The 14,696-nt window shown below is 42.3% G+C and overlaps 1 protein-coding gene across 2 annotated transcripts in view; it reads left to right on the top strand.

Annotated features, from left to right (window-relative positions):
- Window positions 1-9,992: 9,992 nt before the first annotated feature.
- Window positions 9,993-14,696, top strand: part of CRACR2A (calcium release activated channel regulator 2A) — a 52,407-nt gene continuing 47,703 nt past the window's right edge. The window contains exon 1 of one of the 2 annotated variants that reach the window (XM_057375823.1): window positions 9,993-10,136. The gene's annotated coding sequence lies outside the window, so the exon portion shown is untranslated. The remainder of the gene's footprint in view (window positions 10,137-14,696) is intronic. The other variant, XM_057375822.1, reaches the window with a different exon arrangement.

Here is a 14,696-nt window from a genome sequence, read left to right as displayed (position 1 = left end):
GGGAAAGGACCTGTTCAGGCAGTAATCAGTCCATGGAATACCATAAAATTAGTTTCTCTTCCTTGTATGCTTTGAGCTGTTAGGATTTTGATACTGCTGTCATGTTAAGGGTGGCAAACCAGCTGGTTCTGGCTGTTTGCGCACTTGCAAACATTTGAAGATTAATTTACTGCTACTACTTTTAGAGTCTTTTGCAAAGGAGATTGTGACTCCACTGCTAGAAAYAAGTCTGAAGCTATGCTCTTCTCAGCTATTGACTTCGTTAACTAGAAATGTCATTCATTTATATTTTGTCTAGGGCCTTTGCATATCTTTGARGTGTTTTTGTTTCAGTATTTTCCTTTCTAAAATATCTTTGCAATTAGAGAGGGGTGAAAGAAAAAGAAGAAAGGATAAATGTATCAGAATTTGGAAGCTGCTGGGTCCATGTCCGGAGATTGTGGCAATTAGGAAGGCAGGTAGTGGAAATAACAYTATGTTTCCTATCTGAAGCCAAGGGTAGTTACATCCATTTCCTGTTTCAGTCTTCTAGGCAATAAATGCCAAATACAGTTTAAAAGGAATRAAATCATATTGACACCAAAAGGAACAACCGTAAGTGTTTCTTATCTTTACTCAGCTTCTCCAATGATACAGTTATCTTCCCTTGGACTCATAACGCAATGTAATATATAAACCAATACAGGCAGTGAGTATCTGACTGTGTGTCCAGATTTCTGGACAATCTGACTTGTGTCCAGATTTCAGGAACAACATAAGGCCTTGGCCTGCTCACCTCTCTCTTCCTGTTCCCATGCTTTGCTTGCATTCATGCTGTCATAAAGAGAAACTGATGAAATATCTGGACCATTGTTAAAAACTAATTTGGAGTGGGAATATGCTAATGCAGTTTATTGTATTAAGGGATGTGTTTGGTTACAGACCTGGAGGTGACCAAGCCACTAGTGCATGTAATCTTTTTTTCTACCTCTGACCTGGTGAAAGTTGTCCAGAAAAGTAATCCCTACTGAGAACAGTTGGTGCAAATAAGCCTTTCAAAGTATGACTGGATATTGGATACACTGTGTTATTGTCTATGTATTAACTAGGAGGATTACTTTTAAAAGACTTCTATAAAGGGACTGGCTGACATAAATACTTTCATCACAGATTTTGTTTTAATACAGCTGTTGAGAATACTGTATCCCTGACAAAGCTCTATCAGCTAATTACTGGATGTTTATGACAGTGACTGAAATAGCAGCTCTAAACTGATATTTTTAATTGTTTTGATTTTTATTATTAGTACAAGAAATATGACCCAAAGCAATGGGATAAGACAAGGACAAGAGATGGAAAAGCTGTGTGGAAAAAATACCAGTGGGAGAAAAAAGGTTACATAAGTGACATGGTGAATGACTGTACATGTACACTGGGGCTGGGGAGTGGATGCAAGAAGGAGAGAGAACATGAAAATATCACTGCTTTAAATCTGTCCTTTAAAATTTTTAACTCAGTTTTCATTCTGTTGATCTTCCTAGATGTTTAGCAATGTTTATATATTCCCAGTGGGATGGGGTATTGGCTGGAGAGTCAGGGGACTGGTAGTCAAATTTTGATGTCTTTGACATGCTGTGATGAGAGCAGACCTACAGAAGTGGTACACCAAAGATACAGAGCTGTCAGAAATGAGAGAGGTAGCTACAGCACCTCTTCTGAGCACAGTTGCAAGGAGCATGGGGACAGCAAAGTGTTGCTGTGTGCTGTAAGCATAACTGGCTGGCTTCTGGCCTCTCACGGAGCCAACAAGCTTCCTAAAATATCCCCACTCCAGCGACATTGCACACATCTTTGCAACTCTTCCACAGCAAGTGTGTGGTATTAAATTTACTGTATTTAATTGATCACTGTAGTGTGGCAAAAGGAGCAAAAATGTTATGGTTTGTGTTAACAWATCGGAGAAAATTGTGCTATTGCTCTAAATTGTATGCTCCATGAAGCAATTGATTTCTGGAAAGAAACTCTCTTCTGCTGTGTATTACATTAGATATTGCATGAGACAARGATGTGCTGGAGTCAATTCAGAAAACAGTTTCTGAAATGACCTATCTGTTTCAATAGATCTTAATTTTTTTTTTTTTGGCCTTTAGCTGCTATGGTGGTAAATATGATTGATTTTCATATTTCAGAATAGAAACCTGTGCTGTTTCTTTGTAAAAAACAGGTTTCTATCAAGCATGCTTATAAAGGTGGAGAGTTTCTGAAAGTTTTTCTTTGATGCACAAAATCCCTCACTGAACAGAATTTAATACTCTATCCATGAGAATTGCATTCAATAAGACARTATGATTCTCTTTATAGTAACTATTCATTTAAACTGAAAATCCYTGAGTGGAAGGTATGTGTCTAACAGAGCCTTAAGCTATCAGTGCACTTCAGGGCTGGAATCTATGCAATGCTTCATCACAGATAGACAGCTTGTGGACAAAAATACACAGTTTACCTCCTCAGCATAACCGTGGGGGGAATTGGTAAGGCGGTGTATAATTAATGTTGGATTTGATCCAGGATACCTTTCCTTGCTTAGGAGAGAAGATTTTTAGTGGCAGTGTTTTTAAGACTGGTTTATGGTTCAGCAAACTGTGGAATATTGAGTAAAATTAGAACTGTATCGTGGCACAGACTGAGAGAGAAGTCCTTCCACTGTACTGCTGGCTCCACATCCTCACAGGGAAACGTTCTAAAATGGTGTTTTTCTTTTAAAGTAAAAATTAAATGGTAATGCTTTTCAGTTTRAGAAACACGAAGAGCATGGCTGTAAAATGTGATGGGGAAAAAATTACTAACACGAAGAACTGGTTTTAATGTTCCCCTGGGAATGTTGTGGTTTTTAATATTTCAGAAATGGGTTTGCTTAGCCCTGAGGGAAAGGGATTGGAAGAACATGATAGACATGAGCATGCACGAAGACTCCACGTTCAGTATTAAGGGGGAAGAAATAGGTCACTGTGTATTAGATGGCTCATTTGGTTTCCTTTAAAGCCACAAGAAATAGACAGTGCTGAGCTGCAGTTAGGAAGTTGCCCTGTTTTTTGGGAACAGGGCAAATAAGCAGTAGATYTCCTTGCTTTGTAAGCTATTGGTATTTGCAAAAAAAACTGTTAATTCATGCTTTCTTATGGAACTGGTGGTGCCTTATTGGAAAAAAATCCAGTTTATGCAACAGCTCTAATTATTCATGTGCCAATGCTGAGCTGCACATGGCTTAAGGAAAACATTTTTAATGCAGGTTATATGGAAGGAAATACTTTTCTTGTTATTTTTTGGTAGTTTATTATACATTATGCCCAGGAATGGTTCATCCCAAAACCCAGAAAGTCAAGCAAAAGTGTCCAGATGCCTTCACAGATGAACAAGAAGCTCCTGACTGAGCTCAAACATACAAAGGAAGCACAAAGAGTTGGTGGCAGCACAGAAAGGTGACCAGGAGGAAAACAGTAATGCCATCCTGAGCTTGCACAGACAGGGAGAAGAATATCAAAGCAGCCAGGACAGACAACAACAACGATGAATTATTCAATGGGGAATTGAGGGAATCTCTCTGGTCCATCTGCCCTTGTCCTTGTGGAGAGTTTTAGCTTCYAGACATCAACTGGTTAGTATCATACAGTGGACATTAACAGATTCAGGAAATAGCTGAAGCACATTGAARATAATGTCTTGGTGCAGGTACTACGGGAGGCAACTAGGATAGGTGCCTTYCCAGGTTTGCTGTTTGTAAACAGAGAGGGTCTCATGGGTGTGGAGGTGACTGGTGGCTGTCTTGATCACAGTGACCATGAAGCAGTTTAATTTCAAATCATTGGTGTTTGGAGAAAAAAGCACCAGGAAMCTTTGTCCTTGGATATGGGAAGAGCAGATTTTGGGCTGTTGAAGGAGCTAGCTAGTATGGACCCCTGCAGATCTGCTTTTGAAGGTATTGGGATTCATGAATACCCCAGCTGGGGGTATTTGGGTTCATGATGGTCACTTTTTAAGAGCCATCTCTTAAGAGCAAAAGAGCAGGCAATTCCAAAGGAAGAGAAGTCAAGCAAGCAATKCAAAGTAACTTGGCTGAACAGGGATCTTCTTATAGAATATAGGCAAAAAGAAAGTGTATGGACACTGGAAGCAAGARTGGGCAACACAGGAGGACTAGAGWGACCCTGTTTGACACTGCAGCAATKAAATTCATRCAGTCAAAGCTYGACTAGAGTTCAAGCTGGSCAGCATGATGAAGGACAAAAAAGGCTTCTTAAAATACATTAACAGCAAACAGAGAATCAGAGAGAACACTGGTCTGTTGATTGACAGGATCAGTCACCTCACAAATAGGGACATAGACAAAGCAGAGATATTTAATTCTGTCTTTGCCTCTGTCTGTAACATCTGATGAGCCCTGGGATTCCCARAGACTGGTGTTGGAAGACCAGGACTGAGAGGATGATAAACTCCCAGCTGCCCCTGAACTTGTTCAAGAGGAGCTGTTCAAGCTGGATGCACATAAAACTATGGAGCCTGATGRGATTCATCCCAGGATGCTGATGGGGCTGGCCAATGTTWTCATGGGACCTCTCTGCATTATTTTTCTTCAGTGATCTTGGGAGTCTGGAGAGGTCTCAGGCAACTGGAAGCTGGCAGTGTTTCAAGAAGAAGGAAGATCCTGRTAATTACAGACCTGCCAGTCTTACTTCAGTGCCYGGTAAAATTAAGGATGCTTTTCTGAGAGACAATGCCATCATTGATTATAGTGAGCACAGGTTCACAAGGGAAAAGTCCAGCTTAACCAACTTAATTTCATTTCATTATAAGSTCACACACCTAATTGACCAAGGGAAGCCAGTAAATGTGGTGTTTTGGGATTTTACCAAGCTACTCTCAGAGTATCCTTCTGAATCAAGTGCCCAGCACAAAGCTAGACAAATCCATAATATGTTGGGTAAATAAACGGGGTTACATCAGGCTGGCAGCCAGTCACCACCAGGATTCCCAAGGGCTCAGTTTTACAGCCACTGCTCTTCARTATTTTTGTAAATGTTCTGGACAAAGGAATCAAATGTAAAATAAGTAAGTAAGTCTGTCACTAAATTAGGAGGAGCACTGAATTAGGAGGAGCTGTGGACTCCCTTGAGGGTAAAGAGGTCCTGCAGAGARATCTGAAGAGCTGAGCAGTCACCAACTGTATGAAATTTAACTAGACCAAGTGCTGGATTCTCCATGTGGGACACAGTAATCCTGGTTATTCATACAAATCAGAGGATGAGAGACTGGAGAACAGAACTGTGGAAAGGGACCTGGGGGACCCTGGCAAGTCAAATSTGAGCAGCAGTGCCCTGGCAGCCAGGAGSGCCAAAGACATCCTGGGGTGCATCAGGCACAGCATTGCTGACTGGGCAAGAGGGGGGATTGTCCCACTCTGCACTGGGGYGGCCTCAYGTCGAGYGCTGGGAGCAGTTTTGGGTGCCACAACAAATGAAGGATATAAAGAGGATATAAAGCTATTGGAGTGTGTCCAGAGGAGGGTGGTGAAGATGGYGACAGGTCTCAAAGGCAAGACTTAGCAGGAAGTGGCTGAGGTTGCCTTGGTTTGTTCAGCTTAGAGAAGGCTGAKGGGGTGACCTCATCAGAGTCTACAGCTTCCTGGAGGGGAGGGGCTGATCTCCTCCCTCTGCTGACCAGCAACAGGACACCAGAAAATGCAGTAAAGCTGCACCAGGTAAGCTCACATTAAACATTTGGCAAAGGTTCTTCACTGAGAAGGTGGTTGGTCACTGGAACAGGCTCCCCAGGGAAACTGGTCATGGCACCAAACCTGTCACAGTTCAARGACCATCCTGATGATCCTTTAAGTTATATTATTTAGTTTTAGGTAATCCTGTGGGGAGCAGGGGTTTGAACCTATTGATCATCGTGTGTCACTTCCCACCTGAGATACTGTGTGACTCTTAGGTCTACAGAACCTGATGGGATCCATTCCTGAGGGAGGGAGCTGGCTAGTGTCATTGCAAGTTCCCTTGGAGTGGAGTGTTTCTGGCAGCATTGAGGAATATGATCCTTCCCTTCTACTGAGCCCTTSACCACACCTGGAGTGTTGTATGCAGTTCTGGGTTTCCCAGCATGAGACAAGGATGTGCTGGAGTGAATCCAGAAAACAGTTCCTGAAATGATTTAATGCATTGAAACATKTGAGGAGATGCTGAGAGAGCTGTGACTGTTTAGCCTCAAGAAAAGAAGGCCTGGGAGGTAATTTTATCAATGTATACAAACACTTGGCTGGAGGGCATAAAGAAGACAAAGCTRGTCTCTTCTTAGTACTGCAAAGTGAAAGGACAAGAGGCAATGGACACAAACTGAAATACAGGAAACTCCACCTATATATAACAAAACAATGCTTTTACTGTGTGCAATGTCAAGCACTAGAACAGACTGCCCGTGGAGATTGTGTAGTCTCCATCTTWGGAAATTTTCAAAATCCAGTTGGACAAGGCCCTGGACAACTTGCTCAAGCTGACTCTGTTGTGAGCAAGGGCTTGGAATAAATTGCAGCCAGAATAATTCTATAATTAAATCTTGTTTTGGAAAAGTAATGCATTTACTTTTTTCAGTGTAGCACAATCAAACTCATACTGCACTGCAAGTGACATGAGCATGAGGTCAAACCTGTATCTCCTTTACTCTGTCAAGCAAGATGACTCTAGAGCTGTTAAAACTGGAATACCTCCAGTTTCCTACCTGTCACTTAATACAATTTCCATTTTACTGCAAATTTCTGGTAAAGTTTACTGCAAATCTGTAAACTTCTTGCACTACGTTTATGACTCCAGTTTCTGTAACTTTTCCTCTGATCCTTGAACATAAAGAAGGAAAACACAATTTTGAATGTTAATATGAAATTCCCTCAGGGTGGTGCAATTTCATAGGCAATTAAAAGCTGCATTCCTGTGGAGAGACAAAATAGGCCTGCTACTGACAGCCTAAATGCAAAAGAAGATGACCCCTTGTATCCCAGCAGTATGATGGCTTTGCTGACTGAAATAAACACACATCACCCTAAATAAACTGTGAAATATAGCCTGTTTTATTTAAAGGGTGGTGGTTGTATTTTTATATTGCACTTGGCATTTCCTGATTTAAGATCTGCAAGCTGTCTTCTGCCTACCACATGTTTCTGTTTGTAGTTCTGGCATTTGTATAACCCAGTGGTAGAAACTGTCATCCAGTTTCTAACTCACTGTACATTAAACATAGCAGTCAGAAGGATCCTAGCTCCAGACAATATGTTTTGCACACCAGTGTTTTTCAAAATCTCCTGCTTTTAGTCCTTGAAGAAAATCAAGTGAGTTTTTATATAGATTTCATAGAAGACAATTTTAGACCCATATAAAAGGGTTTAATTCTTCAACATATTCCATTCAGGACTTTAATTTGTGTTGCAGTGTAATCTGTGTTAAGAAGTAGATTCATGCCTATGCACATTTATTTTTGGGCTATTTTTCCTCTTTGCAGTTAGCGTCACAGTCTCCAACATCACAGCACATGAGTTTACTGCTTTTCAATCCACTTAGTTCAGGAGAGAGATATTGTAATGAATTGGATTCTGGCTGTTCATGAGGAACAAATTGTGACTGCTCAAGTGCATTAGGGTCTTTGTCTCCACCACCATCAGCTAGGGAATGGAATGCATATGAAGGTATATGATCAGAAACTGCTGAAAGCAATCACAGSAGTACATGAGTGCAATAAAATCCATTACTTTTTACTGTGAGAGAGAATAAAAACAGAGAGCAATAGCCCATTTCTAGCTGGCTCTGTAAGGCTATACTCCWAAGTATTCACAGATAAATATAAGCATTAACTGTCCAGACAAGACCTAGAAAGTTTCATTGACCAGCTCTTCTACTATCTACTAGTAGGCACCAAAACTTTCTTACAGAAACTGCAAAGTCTGAACTGCCTCATGCTGAATGGTAAGGAAGAAAATTGAATGATTGGTTGCAACAAGATACCTAAGCTGTCTTCAATTTTAAGATATATTCCCTGAGGCCTTAATACATGAAAGTTTCCACTAAGTCTGCAAATGCTGTTTCAGTGAGCTTTTCTCCCCATGCATGTCACAAATTCTCTGCTGTTCTGAAACTTTCTATGTGCTGTCTTCACTTTCTCCACAAGCTTCTGAATTGTGTCTAGTACCTTGTGGCTGATAGTGTGWCTTCATTTCTCTGAAATCATCTTGTAAGGTTGTCCACACCTTTGAAAGAAATGTAATCCTGTCTTTTACCCACTATTTTACTTACATAGCRAAGGGTTAAATAGAAAAGTCAGGCTGAGTCAAATCAGCATGTGCAGAGTATTACAGCTATTTATTACAGCTATTCAACATGCTGATGATTTCACAAGAAGTACCTGTGTGCCTGTTTTTGCTCACAGCACATATACAGCAGCTGAGGTTTTAAGCAAATTTCAAATGTTTACCTTTTTTACAGAGCATGAAAGTGAGCAGTAACCGTCAAGTAGCACTTTACCGTACTGTAAATCCACACTCAGKCTTGCCTTGTTCAAGCCTAGAGTCAAAGAATCGCTGCAATGGGTGAAGTAAAACTTCCTACTTGCTATCCTAGTTAAGAGCAAATAATCMACTCAATGTTTAAGAACTGTTTTAAATGATTGCTTGTGGGGCTTTGTAAGTACTTTTATCAGGTCTATGTATGTGCCTGTATTTGGCAGACTACCTGTACATCTTCCTCACATTTCCCCTCACAGCTGCAAGATTTGCTRTTTCCCAGTGCTCTGGGATTGCTGCTTACTTTACAGAGATGAGCCTGAAGGGTCACGGGCTGTTCAGGAGAGATGGATTGGGAAAGCAAGTAGGAGGGCTTGCACATTGTGAAAAGGAGAGCTTTGGGTGCATGGAGCTTTACCTTGGGACAGCTGTTGAATCCGAGGAGAGCGTGGGTAAGGACATGAGAACAGACCAGCACAGTTGATGTCACATACATGTCTGCGCCCAAATCACCTGATCAAGAAGAGGCAGGTGAAGCTTTCTTTAGGCACCATGCCATAAGGCACCATACCATAAGTTATGCTTTCTTTAGGCACCATAACTCTTCTGCAGTTGGGAGACCTTACAGTGATGAGATTGTCTTCCTGTGGAACTATTGGAAAAACCTGATCCCTGAAGTGGATACTTTTTGGGCTAAGTGAAATCTTTTAATCAAATGCAAACCAAATGTGTCTCCTGCTGCACCTTCTGCAAATAGAACTTGGAYGGTTTGAGATGACAAGATGGGGAAGATCTCAATTGGTCCTTTTGGACTGGTCACCACCTTAGGAYCTTGCTGTGTGGATGAGCATTCCTGAGCCCTTCCAAACCCTCCTGCCCTGAGCCCTTTAGGTTTCCTGTCCCCATACTCTGGAAAGTCGTCACGTATGTAGTCCTGGTGAAAGGAATAAGAGGGAGATGTCTTTCCACTAATAGACACAGACTGTTGCTCACCCAAGGCTGTGCCGTATTCCTGGACTTAGAGAAAAAGAAAGATACAAAGAAAAGGGGGGGGTGGGGAGAAATGCAGATTAGGAGGGGGTCTGTATTAGGCAATTCGGGGAGTCTGTACCTGTCAAGTACCTCAGCCACTGGGAAAAAAGCGAAAAGTGGCTGGAAAATTAGGATAAAAAGGAGGCTATGTCCTCTAGCAATCTGAGAGACCCCATGGGAAATTGCCCCATGACCTCTCCCTTTATTCATGAATAAAGTTGCGGGACTCCTCTGTCTCCTTTTTTGACGTAAACCTCTGGTGTTTGTGGATTAATTTTCCTGACACTGGCTGCAAGACGGACCAGGGAAGGCTCACCCTCCTCAGCTTCCCCTGGCTCTGTGATCCCGCCGAAGGCGAGCGGCTCCCGCCCGAGGTGAGGTAAGGCCGGGCGGGGCCACCGGGCTCCGGCTGCAGGTACAAAGGGAGGGAGAGAGGCCGGGCCGGCCGGCCCGCCCATGGGGCACAGCCCGCCTMGCCCGATTATGTCACCCGTGCTCAAAACAAAGTTAGGAAAGTGGTTTCAGCCTTTCCGCCGGGGGAGAGGCGGCCCGCCTGCCCGGCGCGGGCGGGAGGCGGCGGCGGCAGGTGAGTGCGGGGCAGCACCGCGGCCCGGAGGAGTCGGGGGAGGCGGACGGGAGCTCCGTGCCCGGCAGGACCGCTCTGCCGGCCGAGCCACCGCTGCGCCGTGCCCTGCAGAGCCCCGGTGTCCCCAGAGAGCCCCCGCTCTGTCGCAAGCCGCGCTTCCTGCGCGGTGTCCGGGGGCACACGGTCCCGCCGGGGCTGGGCGGGCTCCGAGCGGCGGCAGGGGCGGCGGGCACGGCTGCTCTTGCCTCTCGCTGCCAGGCTGGAGGGTGGCAGGGCAGGTGGCTGGCGGCGCCGGTGCAGCCCCCTCAGCGCCGGCTGCGGCGCGAACGCCCTCACGGCGAAGGAGCCAGCTCCGCCGCGGGGCCGGAGCGGGCGTGGGGAGCGACAGCTCAGAGCCGAGGCTGCGACTGTCGTGACTCCTCCCACGGGCGGAATGTTTCCCAAAGGTGGTGCCCAAAAGTGCTGCCGGCGGGGAGTCGTGTTGGCGCTCCCGCAGTGCCTCGGGTAGGTTCGTGCCGAGCTGACAGGCGCTGCCACAGAGATCGCTGGATGGCCTGGCCACCTCAGGAGCTGCCCCGCTGGTTTTCGCGTCCCTGCAGATAAAGATAGTTGAGTTTGAGGCTGGTGACCGCTTTAAGGCCCACCAAGTACTCGTTGGAGAAGAAGACAGTGYTCTTCCTGCTGGTTGTAAATAGTTTGGTGTCACTCTTACTCTGTTATGGTACTTATGTGATACCTGATTTCATTTTCTGTTTTTCTTTATACTGAAGGCTTGCAATGACTGTAAAAGACAGTTATAAAAGAAACATACTGCTACCAGAATAATAGATTTCTTATTATATATCAGTAGAACAGATTATGACTGCATGTAGTGAAACGTGGGTAGTGTCACAATTGGGAGAATGGTGAAATCCCTCTGGAACACTTTGACTCAAATTTAACGTGCTCTTCTATTTTCTTAGTAGCAACTTKGTGGTTTTCAGCAGTAGTTTTCAGGTTAGTTTCGCTTTTCTTTATAGAATATGTGAATTATTCTGATGCATGGGTAAAAATGTATTGGTTTTCTGTGGGTTGTTCTAAGAACTCCGGTCCCCATATTTGAACTTTGGTAATTGTACAGTTCGAAAGGGAACCGTTACATCCAAAGAACAAGAATGAAGATTAAATGTTGGTCTTCTCTATACTAAATTCTCATCTTTCATGAAATCAAGAAAAATCGAAAGTCAGTGTTTGACGTACAAAAAGGCAAATGGATTAAGTAGCAAATGAGACTTAGAGCAGTAATAGTTTACAGTCTTGTAGTCTGCCAGCTCTTGGAGAGCTAAGTTCATTGCTGCTGAAATGAATGGGGTAAGTTTGGTTCCTGGTGAGATAGCTCTGCCCCCACCACCACGCTTCCCTCTTATCTTGTGGTGGACTAGAAGATAAGTGTAAAACAAGCAGCAGAAATAAATGCACAAAAGAGCATCACTCTACAAGCTTTGCTTGTGGTTTCTTCAGACCGCAGGATGAATGTGCTGCTTCAAACAGATCTTTCTTTTCTTCCCATTTCTGTTMATTGACAAATGATATACTGTCATGATTTAGTGCATGGGTGAATGGTGAATTAATGGAGGAGTAAAGAGTATGGTGTTCTGCCCTAATTCCCTCTCCACCATTTGCTAATTTGCTGTGTAAATATATATGAGCATATAGTTCTACATGTAAGGAACGAGTAATACTCCTATAGTGTTTTATTTCTCATGTTGAAGAATTTASATTTAGTCAGTTCAAGTTAAACCTGGTGTAAAAACATAATTGATTCCACTGTTCGTGACTTAATTAATGCAGAAGCACCAAGATATCTGTGTCTGATTGAAAGTGAGTTTCAAGACTTTRGACCCATCTTATTCCTTAGTCTCACAGAGGGGGTGTCAAGAAAAATTAAGTGTCTTGCTGGGGAAATTCCATTCACTGAGGAGCAGCATATATGAGGGCAGTGATCCTGCACAATCATAAGGATAACTTTTTTTAATAATTGGATCACAATCAATGTGGAAGTTGTATCTCTATGCAAAAGCAGTAGTGAATTATAACCCARTTAGGAATCTGTAATGATGCATTTTTGATTGTTTTCATTGCAAAACTTTTTTTTTTTTTAGAACTGAACAGGATGAGGTATACCAAGCCTCCTAATCAAACACAGATAAGTGGATTTGTTTATATGTGTTTCCAAGGCCTTGGAAGTAAGCCATGCAGAGCAGATAACATGAAGGTTATCTTGTTCTGCATATAGGAAAATATGACTCTTTTAGTATTTTACCATTACGTTTTGCAGTAGAAAAAACAGTGGATTAGCAAATTAAATATTCCTGTACCTCAGTGACATGCTCTTGTTCCATAAAAACTGTCCCACTGGCTCAGGTGAAGGTATTTGCCAAGAGCAGTTTGTAGTTTTACACAAGTTTTGAAGACAGTAATTCTTGCCAACCTGGCTGCAAACCAAGTGCMAAATAACTAAGGAAACACTTAGAATATACCTCCCAGTCTTCTGGTGGAATCTGCAGTAACCTGGGTCCTCTAAGGTCCATGGCAGAGTAGACTGAAATTTTCCACTAATGTTTTTTCCATGAAAAAGGAATTCTTATTTCAAGAGAATACCTAATTTGCATCTCAAARTCCTTTGACTTAGGTTAAAAATGTAACATTCCTTGAAAAACTAGAAATAGAGAATGTATTTTAGATTCCAAGCCAAATTGTTGTTGGTTTCAGGCAGATAAAAGGTTTTGATTTTTTAAAGAAGTTACATTTTTAGCAGCGACTTTTGGAGGAGGCAGAATATTTCAGGGAGTTTTGTTGTGAAAAGGGTGTATTTTAAAGATGTTCTTGTCAACCTGATTTCACCAGCTGAAAGTAGCTCYATTTAGCAGTGAGTCATTAGGAAAACCTGAAAGATAAGACAATTAAAAGAGGTATATAGTGTTTAACTTAAACTCTTTCCAGTTCTTTACTTCAGGGGGAGGGGGTTTCCAGTGCAGTTARTTTGTCAACAAATGGAACGGCTCACGTGAACTGGCAATACCTCCTGCCAGAACGTCWTGTTACACTGTTTGCTAATATAATGCTGTTATCAATATAGTTAATCGCATTTAATTTCATTATTTGGAACAATGCAACACAATAAATTGCTCTTAGGGGCGTTTTCCAACATAATGATTCTATGATTCTTTGCAGTCAGATGGACTGCAACTCAATTTTGACTTCACTACATTTGGAATGTGTTATATATGTTGTAAGGTGCTCCTTCTTAGCAATAATTTTTACATCCCTGAATTAACAATTTATATTTTACAAAGAAGTCAAAATAGTGGTAGAATAGTTCTGCAACAGTTCTAATACRAGTCCTCTAACTAGTGATATCTGTCCAGTTTACATGCAAACATTTATAAAACTCATGCTGCAGCCACAAATGTTAGCCAGAGTTTTAGCCCAAAATACATGACTGGCCAAACTGTCTTTGTATGCAGCAWTGGTTTATTGGTAAATTAGAGAGAGAAGGAACAGACTTTGTAAAGAAAACACACACTCACATACACATACTTACACCACCACCCTGCTCAGCTGTTGTGTAGGACAACAGCTTCTGAAGACTCCAGGTTCTTGCAACCAGCAGGCAGGCAAGGACCAAGAGGGAGGGAGATGAGTTCTTCTTGGAATTAGTGTCCTTGAATAAGGTGGAAAGACCTGAAGGAGGGAGAGGAGACAATGAGCCCTTAAGCATGCAGAGACTACAGGCAGGGTCCTCTCAGTTCTGATGATCTTGTGATTATTCTGCAACAGTGATTTCCATGATGATTGCTGCCCCTAAATTCAGTGTCCCTTTATAAGAAGTTTRCATTTCCAGGCAGCTCTTAGCTTTTGATTTCTTAAATACATTAAAAAGGAAGCATCCAAAGCAATGAAGCAAGAGGAAAAGATGTATTTCTGCTAAAATCATAACAACCTAGAGTAGCTTTACTTCTCAAGGATCTTAGCAGCACTTAGCAGGCCCATTTTAGCTTCACGCTGCCTTTTCAGTATGGATCCCAAAGAACTACTTAGATTTAGGTAATAAATATCCTGTTAGTTGTTTTTCATTAGTGTTTTCATATTGAAGAGCAGGATGGGGAATAAATGAATGTGCCTGCTTACTTTGGACATCTGAATTTTAATACATGGGTAGTTTTGTTTGCTACTTCCATAGAGGCCAGCAGGAATCCAGGCAGGAGACTTTTGCCATCTTCTTCCTCTGGGGAAGCTGGCCTTTGGGAAGAGAAAATTTTCTTACAAGGTCAGTGAAAGCTAGTTTCTTGGATGCAAATATTAAAAGAAAAAGGTTTGACAAAGAGATGTTCACCAGTCAGTGTGTATTCTGCATCATASTGTGCAGAATTGACATAGTTTGTTTGTTCCCAGCATTTGTATTTGTGGATTCATATAGGGACAAATGCCAARTGGGGAGTAAGAGGTCTCTGTCCAAAGTTTATGGTCACCTGTTTTGGAATCATTAATGCTGTTACTTTATGCATATTTTCTGTTTTT

Source organism: Malurus melanocephalus, unplaced genomic scaffold, assembly GCF_030028575.1.
Source record: "Malurus melanocephalus ecotype Western Australia unplaced genomic scaffold, MMel_1.1 scaffold_259, whole genome shotgun sequence".
Taxonomy (NCBI): Eukaryota; Metazoa; Chordata; class Aves; order Passeriformes; family Maluridae; genus Malurus; species Malurus melanocephalus.
This window is presented reverse-complemented; position numbering and strand designations above follow the sequence as displayed.